Source organism: Herpailurus yagouaroundi, unplaced genomic scaffold, assembly GCF_014898765.1.
Source record: "Herpailurus yagouaroundi ecotype Mexico unplaced genomic scaffold, PumYag 221, whole genome shotgun sequence".
NCBI classification, from domain to species: domain Eukaryota; kingdom Metazoa; phylum Chordata; class Mammalia; order Carnivora; family Felidae; genus Herpailurus; species Herpailurus yagouaroundi.
The window spans coordinates 18,998,819-19,014,595 of record NW_024412452.1 but is presented as its reverse complement, the minus strand read 5'-3'; the positions used below and the strand labels follow the sequence as shown (position 1 = coordinate 19,014,595).

Sequence of the window (15,777 nt, the reverse complement as noted above, 5' to 3'; positions counted from 1 at the left end):
TGCCGCTAACCCACTTGCATTCTGTCTCTGTCCCTCTCAAAAATAAATAAACATTAAAAAAAAAAAAAGAAATACACATTAGTTGACAACATTGCAGAAAACCACTAACTTTTGAAAGAATTGGCCAGCGTTTAGAACAACGGTTTCAAAAGTGGGCTGTTGAAACACAATATCATCTGTCCTTGATGTGGATGCAACTTTCATCTTCCCCCTTTCTACCTCCCCTCAAGTATTTTAGGAGATGTAGTTATTGCTTAAATGAAAGGATATTACAATCATTTCTGACTTAAGAATTTTACTCCAAATAAGTGCTAACACTCTTGGTATTACAGAATCATGACTTGGAAGCCTTTGTGGATGCAGAAAATAATTTCATTTTATTGCCACCATTTCTATGTATTGAAAATATATCAAAGCACAAAACCTTTGAGACTTGATTCCATTTACTGACACAGCCTAGTTGTACTAAATAATTTGTGCTGGAATTTCTTCACCCTTAAGAGTGGGAAGTATAGGAAAGAAAGGGGAGATGGAATTCTGAAAACTTGGTTTAAATCTACCAACTGTGTGAGAACCATAGTTGAAATGTACCAGCTACATATTAGTTAACGTTTCTGGAGAGAGAAAAGGGAAAAATGACCTTTCTGAGATCAATAACAAATAGATTTTTCAGGTTTAGCCTATGAAACCTAAAGATAAGAAAAGGCAGGAAAAACACTGCTTATATTGGGAAGGGTTCAACTTCCAACGGGGCAGAGGTTACAGAGTTCTGAAAAAGAGAAAATAGAGGGGAAGCAGTTCAATAAAAAGTAAGAAACAAGAACATAGACAAATCAGGACTGAATGTTCAGAAACACCAACAGAGTTGCAAATTCAAACTCAGTAAATGGAAGTGTGAATGATTTTGGCACTACCTTATTTCTCTGGCTTATCTTATTTCTGTTCTCTTCATTGACACGAAAGTGGGAATGAGGACCTGAAAACAGAAGAGGGGTATTAATTGAAGGAGGAATGGAGTAAGTGAAAAACTAGAGCACTTATTTTCTCATTTCTGTCTCCTATAATTTATTTATACATTTCAGTATTTCCATCTAAGACTACATATCCTTAATATATATCCTTTTCTCACTTGCTCATTACATCAAAGATAAAACATACTTAGATGATTTAAGATTAGGGTTGCCAGATAAAATACAGGGTGATTAGCTATATTTGAATTTCACATAGGCAATGAATACTTTTTTAGTATAAACATATCTCAAATATTGCATGGGACATACTTGTGCTAAAAAATTATTTGTTGTCTGTCTGAAATTGAAGTTTAGTGAGGCATCCTGTATTTTTATCTGCTAAATCTAGTAGTCATAAGAAAGAATCACTAGTCCTAAGAGATGATATTCTATATTTAATCCAGTTTATGGATATCCTCTACTGAAATTTTTTTAAGTTTATTTATTTATTTTGAAAGAGAGAGAGAGAGAATCCCAAGCTGGCTCTGCCCTGTCATTGTGGAGCCGACACCAGGCTCAAACTCATGAACCCTGAGATCACAACCTGAGCCAAAATCAAGAGTTAGATGCTTAGCCAACTGAACTACCCAGGTGAAATTTTTTTATTGAAATACAACACACACACAAAAAGCACACTTATCTCAAGCGTACAGTTCATTAAATTTGCACAAAATGAACACATCCATGTAATCAGCACCCAGGTCCAAATTATGTTATCAGACTATGTTACCAGCCTCCTAGAAGTCTCCCTTGCCCTCTTTCCCCCTACTTTCCTGACCAGATTTCTGACTTCTAAAAGTATAGACTAATTTTACCCATTTTTGCCACTATTTCTATTTAGCATCAGTGTCCTCGTCCTTGTATTCTAAGAAAGTGTCTACCTACTGGAAGAGACATAGACCTCTGGCTCCAGGTTAAATATCCAGTTGATTGGAGATGGTTGAGGTTATGGGAGAGCTCTCCTGTCTCCATGTATTAAGTGAATTCTCAACGTAGTGTATTTCTCCAGAACCCATGGGAGTAGCAGGTGGGTAGAACTTTCCAGGGAAGCTAGGAGATAATACCTTCAGAGAACCCAGGAGATAATAAAGGCAGAAATCAAGAAGTTGTGAGTCTTTTGGAATATGGTATGTTATGAACTTTTAGGAGAAGCTGAGCTCCAAGTAGGTGGTTTTGTTGGTGATAACATTTAACAGAGAGATAGTAATAAGCAGGCATTTGACATGCCTCCCTGTGCAGTTTCATGAAGATGATCTTATGAGTCACTGTCCTCTTAGGAGGAGCTGCCTGTTGCCAGTGTTCATCTGCACTGGCATAGCTTTGTTGCATAAGGTTGTTCCATGAAGCCATGTAATACCTCTAAGTCTATAATTCTCTCAACCTGTAGAGAGGATACTATTCCTATTTTATCAGAATGCACCATAACCATTCCCATTAGAAAGGGCAGGGGATCAGGATTCAGAAAAAGGCCCCTTCCACTTGTCCCCAGTAGTGTTGGGAGAAAGGCCACAGGAATCAAACTCTAAACGAGAGCAGAAGCATCTCTAACAGGATCTCATGCACCAGCCTAGAAGAGAGGGAGGCTCCAGGGGCTCACTGAGTTCAGTGAGTGTCTTCCAAGGCTTCCTTGGAGCTGAACCCTCAGGGCTGAGAAATTCTATGACAGCTGTTGCATGAGGAACTAAAAGTATATGACATGGCTGGCTAAGGACCCTTCTATCAGAATCTAAGGATATGATTACTAGTGATTCAATGTGGGAAGGACAATCCGCTATTTGACTGGGTGGAGCCATAAAGTCTGAGTAGTTTCTCAGCAGCAGTCTTCCAGGCAAAAGTGAAATACTGGTGACACCTGCCTCTCCAACCAAGCTCAAAACCAAGAAAGTAAAAGATAGTACTTCCATTTCCCATCACTATCTATACTCCTTCCCTGCTTGATGTATAGTCTGTCCTGTTACAAATGCAGTGGAAGAAAGATGTCTGTTTGCAGTATTGCTCAAAATAACAAAAAGTAGAACACTCTACCCAGCAATGGACTTTGACTAAATACATTATGCTATATCCCCCAAAATGCAATCCTATCCAGTCTTTAAAATGATGTTGTAGCAAAATTGTAGTAGTAGTCATAGTAGTTGTAGCTAGCCTTATAAAGCCCGTACTACCTGTCAGGCACTGTTCTAAGTTCTCGGCAAATGCTAACTCACTTAAATATTCACAACAACTCTGTGAAGTAAATATTATTATCCCCATTTACCAATGAGGAATCTGAAGTACATATTTCACTTAAATGACATGCCCAAGGGTCACACAATAGTAAGTGACAACAGGGCCAGGATTCAAATTCAGACAGGCTACCTCCAGAGTCCACACAGTTAACTGTTGCATAATGACAAAGGAAAATGTTAATGATTTATCATTAAAGGATAAGAACAAGCTTAAAAAAAAGTTTGCAAAGTGTGATTTCAATTCTATATCAAATATTTTTGAAAAAATCATGACTATACATGCAAGGAAAACTTATAAGGATACATGCCATAGTGTTAACAATGTCAGAGTTGAAGCAATTTTTACCTCTTTTTTTTTTTAACATTCTATATTGTCTACATTTTCTATAATAATGACTCTTTCAATGAGTAAAAAAATTCTTAAAATGATTTCTTTTGGTGAAATCAGATCGACAATTGTGACTTTTATGTGAGGCCTTCTGGTGTGAAGCCATTGGAAAGTAATAACATCTTATAGAAAGCTTTCAAGGAACATGCCAACCATTTTGTTTCAGAAAAGTGAGTTTCATACTCATTCATGCAAACACCCAGTGCAGGGGAAATGAGCTACGTAGAGTACTGAACAGATGTCAGAATGTAGAAGCTGGCGGAAACCTCAAGCTTCTCTAACCAACCCCCTCTGTTGGTCGAGACTGAGGCCAAGAGGTTACCCATGGAAAGCTGGTTAACTGGGAGGCCTTTTAGAAAATGGCACTAGTCTTAGGAAGCAGAAGTCAGCAGGAAATTTCACAAGTCATTTTAAATTTAGCCACAGAATGGCACGTCAGTAGCAAGAGGGCATTTGAGCAGATTTTTATTATCTTGTGGCCACGAAAGTTTTCTTAGAGAAAGGCTTGTAATATATTACAACAAAGATGTATTTACATAACTTCAGAGAGTTCAAAATTAGCTGTGATGGAGAAGAATCTGTTGCAGATGATGGTGTGAACATTAGCCCTCTTTCCCAGGCTATACCCTCAGACAGGGCTGGGTTATGTTCAGTGTCTCCCTGTAGGTGCCTATTGAGGTAACAGAGTTCTTGGACTTCCAGTCCAGTCTGGATTTCTGGAGGGAAGGGTAAATTGAAAAACCAAGAGTCCTCCACCTGGCCCCATCTTGGATCCACATCATGGCTCATGTGAGGATAAAGAGTGGAGAGGACTGACAATCTCTAAGGAACATGGTTTTTCAGAGCTTGACCTTTCCAAAGGCTACTGCCAGGAATAGGGCCAGTGAGTCCTGCCAGTTGGGCAGCCACTCCTAGCAGCTCTCCATCCCATCTGAGTGTCTTCCAGCATGTGTTGCTGATCCATGGTCTTAGGCCTCTCTCTGGCTCACTGATGATATACTACCTGTAGAGGGCAGTTCAAAACAAGGCTCTTCTTGAGTTCTGGAATGGCAGTACTTCACAGATTTTAAAGAAACTGAATATCCTGGATTGCATTAGTGAAGCAAATTTATGTTCTTTCACAGAATGTCACAATTTTAGCTGCCTTCACAAGCAATTTGCAGGACTCTAGGAGTCCTGTGTACAGACCAAATATGTATCCAAGTATGTAAACTAAAAGGAACCATGTGATAAGAGTTGCTAGAGTTACAAAGAAGGAACTGGGAGGATTCCAAGGGAAGGTTGCTTCCAGCTGAGGTAGTGAACAAAGCACTCTTTGAGCTGCCTTTGAGCTCGGTCTGAAAGATGGGCCCATATAGGAAAGGAGGCCAGAGAGAGGGATACCCTGACAGAGGGAAATCCCTGAACAAAAATTTGGAGCTTAACCAACTGGTTAAGAAGCTTGAGGTTTCTGCCACTCATTTGACAGAATGAGTCATAGCACAGCAAAGTGAGAGGTCCTGTTTCCTAGAACAGAGGTGTCCCATAGCAAGCCAAGAACTGAGAAAATAACCGTATTTCATTGAATCTAAGATGCCAAGATTGCCATTCATTATAAGATGCACTCTGATTTCAGAGATGTTTTAATATATTTTAAGAATAGGTCTTAGAATTGATGAAACACAGATGGGTCATATCATAGAAGGCCTTGAAAATCAGGTAAGAAGGGTAGATGGTAATGAATGGGGAGCCCTGAGTAGAGGTGTGATATTATGTTTTATGTAGATTGCGCTAATTGCTGCGGTGAGGCTAAGGTAGGATATGTTGTGCTTGAACATTAGCATTAGTACAGGACAAGGATATGAGAGGTGTGGGCATGGGAATTGAAGTGATCAGACACAAGAGATTTTTCCAAGGAAAGATCAAGTGAGTCAGTCACACTGACATGTTAAGTGAGAGGAGTCAAAGAAAAATTCCAGATGGGTGATGAGGAAGAATGTGGTAGGCCTATCATATTTTATGTTTCCAACTTATGTTTTCTTGTTGCATATTTTTTCCTTTCATGATTTTTGCTAGATGGTAGAGTTTTGTTATTCTTTTTCTGCCCTTTCCAGTGTTTTGAAAGTTCTGATTTCCATCTTTATATGGTTAATGATGATCCTTACATATCTAAGCTTACATTTTTATATTAACAAAAATTAACAGGTGCTCATTCTCACACAGAATGGAAGATTTACCTGCCTTTTTCTCTTCCATCTTCATCCTCATTCCCACCCCTTTCAGGCTTTGTTGGTATTATCACATTTGGAATTGCATTTGGAGGCTAGAGTCCTATCTAGTCACGAGAACTATTTGATTACGCTATGCAAAATACTCCCCCTAAAATAGGATCAATATCAAGTCATCAAAAATATATTAAAGCTTATGGAAACTTGTACCCCAACGCCTGCTATGAATTTCGGTTTTATGGTCTATTTCGTATTAATATCTCCTAATTCCTAACCACCTCTAAATTGTTCTAATTTCCAAGACTGCTATAATTTCTATTTCTCTAAATTTTATTTTAGTTTTACTGTTCTTCAAGTTCTCCTTATTTAGTATATTTCCTATTATTATCTGAGTTTGCATGCTTCTAGAATAAGGTATGAAGCTTTAGCTGCTGCACCTTAAGGAAATCACGAGAGAGATTCAGAAGGACAGAGAAGTAATAAAATATTTGAAGAGAAAGGGCTCCTGCTGAGTAGAGATCAACAAAAATGACCAGGCAACTTAGGTTTTGGATAGCAATGACTTAGGGGGCATATGGTTAAAGCTTTTATTTTTTAATTTTTATTTATTTATTTTGTTTGTTTGTTTTGGTTAAAGCTTTTAAAATCAAGAGGTAAACATCAGGCGAATCTATTAATAGAACCCTCACACTAATGTTAGAACAGGTCTTACAACTCTTAAGAAATAAACTTAGAGAAAAAAATTAAAGCACTTGAGTTTCACAATAGGTAGTTTTGCTTCTTTTGCCTCTTTAAATCTAATTTTTATCCTTCTCTTCCCTGCTCTGGTGCTGGGAAGCTGACCTTTATGGACCACAGCAACCAACCCCCTTGCCTTCTAGCTAGCTCTGGGTTTGGTGAATGGGGCGGTAGTGATAGGCACCGAGCAGGACTCTGGAAGACAGAGAAGAGTGAGGTTATTTACTCCCCATCTCCCTTGCTCTCTCTCTACCAGGGTGTTCAGGGCTACCACTCTGGTCAGATAGCTCTCTCCATATTCCTTCTGGGTTTTAGGAAACACACTCTTCCTTTCTCACTTCAGATGTATGGGCAGCAACAACCCCCCCATTGTTGTTAACCCCCAGATACTGCATTAACCCCTGTTGATTTCTGTAAACCCTACTCATACCTTGTGAATAGTGCCTTTACTAACCTCCTTCAATTACCTTCATGTAGTAGCCGTCCATTTCCAGACCTATGCTGAACCCTCACTGATGCATTAATGCACGTAGAGATCTCTGTACCTAAGAAATAGTACAAGAGACTACACCTGACTTTGTGATAAAGGCCAATATTATAGTACTTTGTATTATTGGGTCAAGGGGCACCTGTTGGACTCAATGGTTGGGTGGAAGTAGGTTTTTCTTTTTAGAAAATGAATGTGCTCACTATAAATCATCCTGGGAACTGGATAATCCCCATGTAGGAAATAAATTGAAGCCATGGACTGTGGAAGGAAGGACTTCCATGACTCTCTGAATCAGACATCTATTTGGTCCTGGACTTTGAGGTATGGAGAAGCTTCGAGCAGGCTAACGCTGGCAGTGAGCTCTCCCCAAGGCTGCAGCAAAAACAAGTTTCTGTGCTTGTCAGGAATGGCAGCAGACAACAGCAGCTCAGAGAGAGAAATAATCAGAGTTTGAGGAACTCCTAGGCTGGAAAGGCATTGTATCTGCTTTTGGCCACACCAAAAAGCAGGAGGCACAATCAAGATGCTCCCTTTGGCCCAAAGGAAAATATTTTCTCTTTCCTGAAGCTGATAGGGGGACAACACTGGGGAGAACTGAGCCCATGACAGCCAAACTTTCCTGAAAGTCAAAGCAGTGTACTGAGAAGGCCAGAGGGGATGTATAGGAAAGCTCTATTTTAGAGTTTTATATAAATAAGGAGTAAAAATAAGGTTTCAGATATAATTGAAAGCACTTTGAGAGAGGTGACTTCCTAGCAAATGGGCTGGTAGGATAGAAGGTTGTCATAATTTTGGTATAAAATGGAAGGATAATTTCCACTGTAGTCATACACTGGGAAGTTAGGAATACATGAGTTACAGAAATAGCTTCTATGTCTAGTGGCTTGATAGGAGTTTACTAATGGAAGCTGAAATCTCTCTCTGACATTTTGAAATCAACACTGAAGAAACCCAACTTCCCTTCCACAAAATTCCTCTGGTAATTCTGCTGGGATCAGAATGTAGGATGAGGTGGCTATGGCAACACTTGTGGGTTTTTGTTTTCATTGGGGTTCTGTAATTCATTTTCTCTGTACTGAAGATAGGAATAGTTCTTGGAGCTTTCACAAGGTTGAAGTGACACCCTGATTCCTATTTTGGTTTAATGGGACTTCAGATCTCACTAAGGGCCAAACCAACTCTCGTTAGTCATATGAGCCTTGCACGTTTACCAAGAACTTGCCCTCCTCTCTGGCAGGAAGGGCCCTGTGTGCCAGCTGAAAGGACATCACCTGATGATCTCTAATATAATGTGCAGCCTGGACTCAGTTTACTAAGCAGTGCACCCAGGAATCACCCAAAAATATTGCTGTGAGTTATTCCCCAGGATCAAATGCATTTCTTGAGATTGTTTAAAAAAAATATCAAGAGTAGCTTAATATGTTAAGAATTTTGTAATAGCTCAAGAAGATAAATTGCAGAGAAATGAATATGGACTCTCATACAAAAAATGATTTCTCTTGTCCTTGGAAAATGTTAGTCGATCTTTAGGGATTTAACTAATGTAAAATTTTAACACAAATTCTTCTATGAGCCAAAATCTGAATATTATTGAGGCCTGAAGTGTCAGGCTGTCTCCTGCCTGCTACCACCAGTTATGCATGACTGGGTTCAACAATTCTACTTTAGGGACAGTTTGCTTCTTCATAGGCATACTCATTACTTTAAGGAAATTGTGAGCCTTCCTGACAGAGGGCTTCTTCTGTGTGAGGAAAGGAGACCCCACAAAGCCTGTTCTCCCTAATATGTTCCTTTGCCATCTGACCAAAGAGTGCATCTGCACAACCCCAAACTGCCCTGCCTCCCTGTCCCCTTCTGACCTTTTTAGTTAGAGTTGACGTAATCTCCAAGAGCATGTGACTCAGGCTGCGTAATGTCAGTGATCAGGCTGAACTATTATAGACATAGTGGATTAGCAGCCAAGGAGCAGCTCTTCTGACTCGGACTGCCCAGGGTTTTCTGAGGATTCATTCTCTGGCAACCATGCCACTCAGACTGTAATAGCTTTGTGATTCCAAGGAGTAATTCTGAATTACAACATGGCAAGATCCACAGTGGATGAGCTCATTTTTTGGGTGCTCATTGTCTCAACTCTAGTAACTTGAACAAAACCTCCAAGAAAGAGTAGTGTTTTTGTTTCTAGTTTATTCCATCTTAATTCTGTCATGGCCGCAATTCCACTGCACACCATGACCAGCTTGATTAAGCATGGGATGGTAAACTGTGTCTATGTCATGAGGTTAGATATCCTAACGCCGCCTTTTATATTGGCACTGTAGGATGGGTGTGGGCTGTTATCATTTTGTGCTCCCCTACATCTTCAATATCAATATCCCAAAAGAAATGCCTATGGGACATTCAGAAAACTGAACATAGGGATGGACTTTTAAAAGGCTCGTCTATTTCCACAACAGGCAAACTAGATTAGTCCTTACCCCAATTTTTCCACAACCAAGTAGGTTTTGGGGATGTCTTCCTATGTGATAATTAAATGGTAATTAATATGCTAAAATTAGTCAAATATTCAAAGTGTGGATCTTTATGCTGACAGGAAGGAAGCAGCTAAACCTGGCTCCTGGCAAACTTAGACTATTTTTTCAAATTTTTCTAAGAATAAACCTCCTCAGAATTGGCTTCTTCATTTAAAGCAATTCTCTTAATTGGGTTTGAGGTTTGTTATAGTAGCAATGTGGCCAAGGGGCAATAGGTTTGCAATGATTGAAGCATCTGAAAGAAACAACTGGCAAAAGCTTACCTGGATTTGGGGGCTGATTTAAGATTTCTTTCTCTGATATTTTACGCAGATGGTGCTTACTGTTGTTCGGTGTGTATTTTGGTGTTGTCTGTCTAGGCACAGAGGTGAGTCAGCTAACACAAACTCCACTGCCAATGACTATGTGCCCTTCAATTCTTCAGAGAATTCTCAGAAGTTCAGAGGGCTGTGCTCTCCCTGCTAAGACAGGTTCATTTCATTAATGCTGTGGGTTTTCTCTTTCAGAGATAAATGTAGGAAAACAGTTTGGCAGCTCCTCAAACAGTTAAACAGAATTACCATATGACCTAGCGATTCCACTCCTCAGTATACATGCAAAAGAATTGAAAACAGGTACTCAGGCAAATACTTGTATATGAATGTTCATAGTAGAGGTATTCACAATAGCCACAAGGTAGAAACAATCCATCAATGGATGAATTGATAAACAAATTATAGTAAACAATGCAATATTCAGTCATAAAAAAAGGAATGAAGTACTGGATACATGTAACAGTGTGGATGAACCTTGAAAACATTGTGCTAAGTGAGAGAAGCCAGATACAAAAGGTCACATATTGTAAAAGTCCATTTAAATGACGTATCCAGAAAAGGTGAATTTACGGAGTCAGAAAGCAGACTGTGGTTGGCAAAATCTGTAGGTAGTTGGGTATGGGATTTCTTTATGGAGTAATAAAAATATTTTGGATCCTGATATAGATTGCATAATATTGTGAATGTACTAAATGTCAACGAATTGGTCGCTTCAAAATGGCTAATTTTATGTGGGGTGCCTGGGTGGCTCAGTGGGTTAAGCATCTGATTCTTGATTATGGCTCAGGTCATGAGCTCACAATTTGTGAGTTTGAGCCCCATATTGGGCTCTGTGCTGACAGTGTGGGAACTGCTTGGGATTCTCTCTCCTTCTCTCTGCCCCTCCCCTGCTCATTCTCTCTCTCTCTCTCAAAATAAGTAAATAAAAATACAATGGCTAATTTTATGTTATGTGAATTTGATCTTAATAAAAATAATTTTTAAACGTAAAACACAGTGTATTCAGTTCTCTGCATTAAGTACATTGTAACTCAATATCCTTCAGTCCTAGGAAACTGGTTATACACCATAGGTAGAGAAACAACTGTTTGCATCAGTTCCTGACAATGACAAGCTACTTTAGCCACCTATAATGTACCAGATTCATAAAGAGAAGCCTGACAGTTCACCAAGGAGAGAAATGATCCCTGGCAGCCGTTTTGAAATAGAAGAGCCATTCATCTCTCTGACAGCTAGAGAGCACAAGATTAAATTTTTTTCATGCTTTACAAAATGTATTTCAATAGAAAATTGATACACTGGTTTTCATGAAAAGAAATCTTGCAATTGGTGATGTGCAAAAGAGAAATGACCTATCTTTGCCCATATATTCCATTGCGTTTAAATTCTTAGTGCAGGGGCGCCTGGGTGGCGCAGTCGGTTGAGCGTCCGACTTCAGCCAGGTCACGATCTCGCGGCCCGTGAGTTCGAGCCCCGCGTCAGGCTCTGGGCTGATGGCTGAGAACCTGGAGCCTGTTTCCGATTCTGTGTCTCCCTCTCTCTCTGCCCCTCCCCCGTTCATGCTCTGTCTCTCTCTGTCCCAAAAATAAATAAATGTTGAAAAAAAAAATTTTTTTTTAATTCTTAGTGCAAAGATAAAGGCAAGAATTATCTACTTCTCAGGGTCAGAGGGTGTCAGAATTGCCATTCATCATAAAATCAAAGAGATAACAATAATTAAGTCTTTGGAAGATAAACCCAGTGAGGGCTAGGAAAAAAAAAAAGTGGTATAGGAATTGAGTACTGAGGGATGTCACATGGAGTGGTGATCATTTGTCCTCCCTTCCCAGAGGAAAGAGGGCAGAAGCCTACATGTACTGAGGAGATCCTATTCAGCATTAATATGTTCTTGCTGCAAGAATGAAAAGAGACTAAACTAAGATGCTAAAAGAAGCTACAAAGTTCCTTAAGGAGGCATTTAAGACCCTAGGAAGCTGATGAATGTGATGAGGTATAAAGAGACACTTCACTTCCCTGACTCTGGGATAGCTGTAATGGGTCAGGATCTTTTGTTTTGTTTTGTTTTGTTTTGTTTCTTCAGAGAAGATACCTGTCTGGTATCTTAATAGACCTCTCTACTGGTATCTAATGTAATTCCTTCATGATTACTTTCTTGTCTTTTTTCTTTCCTTTTTTTAATTGAAGTATAGTTGACACACAATGTTATATTAATTTCTGGTGTACAATATAGTGATTTGACAAGTCTGTAAGTTATGTTGTGCTCACCACAAGTGTAGCCACCATCTGTCACCATAGAATGCTATCGAAATACCATTGACTATATTCCCTATGCTGTACCTTTCATCCCTGTGACTTACTCATTCCACAACTGGAATCCTGTACCTCCCATTGCCTTTCACATACTTTGCCTATCTCCCATCCCCCACCCCCACAACCACCAGTCTGTTCTCTGTATTTAGGGGTCTGTTTCTGGTTTTTTTGTTGTTTTTTTAAGATTCAATATATAAATGATATCATACGGTATTTGTCTTCCTCTTATTTCACTTAGCATCATACCCTTCAGGTCCATCCATGTTGTTGCAAATGGCAAGATCTCATTCATTTTTATGGCTGAGTAATACTTTCTTGTTGCCTTAATCTTAGTGGGGATAAGGAACAAAGACATTATCCTCTATAAAATAACTTTCAAACAGTGGAAGCTGACAGCAATAAGCTCATTCCTACCTCAGATAAATTTCCCATTCTCTGAGTCAAAGGATCTTAGTTCTTGTTCATTTTTGTGGCATTCTTATCAGTATTTTAAAGCTCTTTATTATCCTCTGAAATCATCTAAATGATTGGGCAACCTAACTTTAGAAAAGAAGCATAAAAGCTATCTGAATAAATGTGCAAAAATAACAGAATATATTTGAGTTATTCACACACTTATTTCCAAAGATAGTCGCCATTGTTCTATGGGCTACAAAAGCCCTTGTTTGGGAGAGGTTGGGTGTGCAGTGTGGGGCTGAGGAGAGACAGGCCAGGCAGTAAAGAGAAGCTATTGATGCTCTGCTCTATGAGTGCTTGATTAGAAATTAAAAAGTGGCCCTGGAGCCAAGTAATTCCTCAAATTAAATATTAAGGACTCAACTGCCATGACTTAAATCTTTTTCTAATTTTATTTATTTATTTTTTTATATATTTATTTACTTATTTTTGAGAGAGAGAGAGAGAGAGAGAGAGAGAGAGAGAGAGAGAGAACGAACACAAGTATGGGAGGGGCAAAGAGAGAGGGAGACACAGAATCTGAAGCAGGCTCCAGGCTCCAAGATGTCAGCACAGAGCCCGATGCGGAGCCCAAAACCATGACCTGAGCCGAAGTTGGACACCTAACCCAGGCACCCTAATTTTTTTCTACTTTTATATTTTACAAGGCCAAAGGCAAAGAAACAACAAATGGTTTACTTACCCCATACAGCCAATCAGCAGTAGAACTGAAGTTCGAATTTAGGAGTACTTTGTTGCCAATCTAGTACTCAGTCTATTGAAATGAGGTAGACTGCCCAAATTTGGAGGCCCAGTTAAAAAAATAAATACAGTTCTGATAATTTTCACAGAATTGTTCTACTTAACATAGGTTATAATCTCATTCTGGTAGTAATTTGATGTTTTGATCAAACTAGCATCTCCACACTTCCTTAGTTATGAGATGTCTTATAAAGACTTACTGTTGACTTATAAAGCAATAACACAAAGCAAGACCATCAACTGAAATATTCAAATAAGTAATTTTCACATGCATTTATTGCTTTTATTTTATTTTATTTTATTTTTAAGTTTATTTACTTTGAGAGAGTGAGAGAGGCAGGCGGGGGGAGGGATAAGAGAGAGGGACAGACAGAATCCCAAGAAGGCTCTTGTGCCTGACACAGGGCTTGAATTCACAAACTTTGAGATCATGACCTAAGCCAAGATCAAGAGTCAAATTCCTAACCGACTGAGCCACCCAGGTGCCCCATGTTTACTGCTTTTATGAGTCTTCATGGCACAGAGATTATGGTAGTGGTTGAAATAGGAAGTCTTTGGATACCTTTTGGTGAGGGAAAAGGTCAGCATGTAGATCAGGCAAAATCACATGTAAGCTCAGTTTTTAGGATTCTAGGTAAAAGCCTCAGGCCAAAGGCTAGACTTGCTCCTATACTTTTCACTTTTCACCTTCAAGGAGAATTACAATGCATCATACTTGGGAGCCGCTAACAAAATTCTTAGCAAGATCTGAGTCACTTGGAAAAACAAATGACCTGGAAAACAGGGAATAAAAGTATGATGCAATTTATTTTCAAGTGGAAAATTGTAATTGGTTCATTTTGAAGGGGGAAAAAAAAGAACATCATTGCTGGAAGAGCAAAAGATAAACAAGAAAAATGAAATGCAGAACTTGGACAAGAAAGAAACAAGAGAGGTTTATCTCAAAGCATATGTGAAATCCAAAGTCTTCATTGGGTAATATAAATCCCAAGCACTCAGAACAAGTTGTTTTTGGTGAAAAGAACTTCAAGATAAAAGGAAGTCATGGAGGCTCTCGCAAACACCTGCTTTCCATCACCATGGCAGGGGGTGTGCATATTTAGATATTCTCTTGAGTTGTGCTCAACACAAGTGCCCTCCTTAATACCCATCACCCATTTAATCCATCTCCCATCCACCAAAAAGGTAGATTTAAAATTCTCTATAATGATAAGGAAGATGGGATGAGGTGTTAAACAAGGAGTTAAAGGATTGAAAGAACAAGAAGGAACGGTGAGGACCAAAGAACCAGCAACAGTGGGAAGCCATGACTCCCCCAAGGACTTGAGGGAACAGTATTACTGGGGCTCAATGGGAGCAAGACTTGTGCTGGAGGGGCTGCCCAAAATGAGTTCCGATCCTTACGCTGGGGCAAGGAGGTATGCCAAACCTAATCAGAAATGAGAGGGAAAGGGAATGGGACAGAAGGCTAAGAATGGATTTTTTTTCTAATTTATCATTTCACACTAGCACATCTTTCTTTATGAGCATCTATAGACCATAGGGCAAATGGAGAATAATTTTGCACAACAATCACAGTGAGAAATTTTCACACAACCCTATCATAAACTGATAGACCAAGTGACCTAGAATTAGTCAGATGTACATTTGTACAAATTAACAAGCTTCATTTTACAGATGTGGTATGTGTGGGTGTAAAGAGAGACAGAGAACATTTGCTCCCAACAGGCAGCAAGTATAAATTCTTTCTGAGTATATTTGCAATGCAATATTTATAAAAGTTACCATACTGTATCACAAGAGGGTCAAATGCTAAATAATTGATATTACATAGAACATAATGCAATTCAATTAGAAATCAGCCTTAAAAGATTTATATGTGTGGATACAAAATGATCTTCAAGATGTATTTCCAAGTGAAAATTACAAAGTGTAAAGCATTATCCCTATTCTACCGATATTTGCATAAAATCATGTCTCTACTTATATATGCACAGAAAATACCTAGATACCTAAGAAACTACTAATAGTGGTTGCCTATGGGATGGGAAGGTAATTTCCTTTTTTCCCTTTTTTCTTTTTTTGGTATTCTGAATCTTTTATGCTATTTGTACCATTACTTTAAAAAAACCTAGTTAAAAAAATGCTAAATGGATTATGTTATCCTCAATTTCTTTTTAGTCCATTCTCAAGGCAGATTCCCTACCTAATTTTGTAGTGTGTAGGATTTTAACCCAAATGAAATAGCTACCACGGCTTACTCTATGGTATGCCAAATTTCCACTTAACTTTCCTCATTTAGTTTTTCCTACATAGAAAACAATATAATGATTCCATTGTGTCTCTTTCCATTGACCCCTAAGTTGA

The 15,777-nt window shown here is 38.9% G+C and overlaps 1 long non-coding RNA gene across 3 annotated transcripts in view; it reads right to left on the bottom strand.

Annotated features, from left to right (window-relative positions):
- Positions 1-354: 354 nt before the first annotated feature.
- LOC121019112 (uncharacterized) overlaps positions 355-15,777 on the bottom strand; it is a 134,588-nt gene continuing 119,165 nt past the window's right edge. Inside the window, exons 3-5 of one of the 3 annotated variants that reach the window (XR_005785463.1) lie at positions 9,853-10,047; positions 915-976; positions 355-769 (exon numbers count right to left, since the gene is read on the bottom strand). This is a non-coding gene — a long non-coding RNA (uncharacterized LOC121019112). Of the gene's footprint in view, positions 977-9,852; positions 10,051-15,777 lie in introns of all 3 variants that reach the window. The other 2 variants (XR_005785464.1, XR_005785462.1) reach the window with 2 other exon arrangements.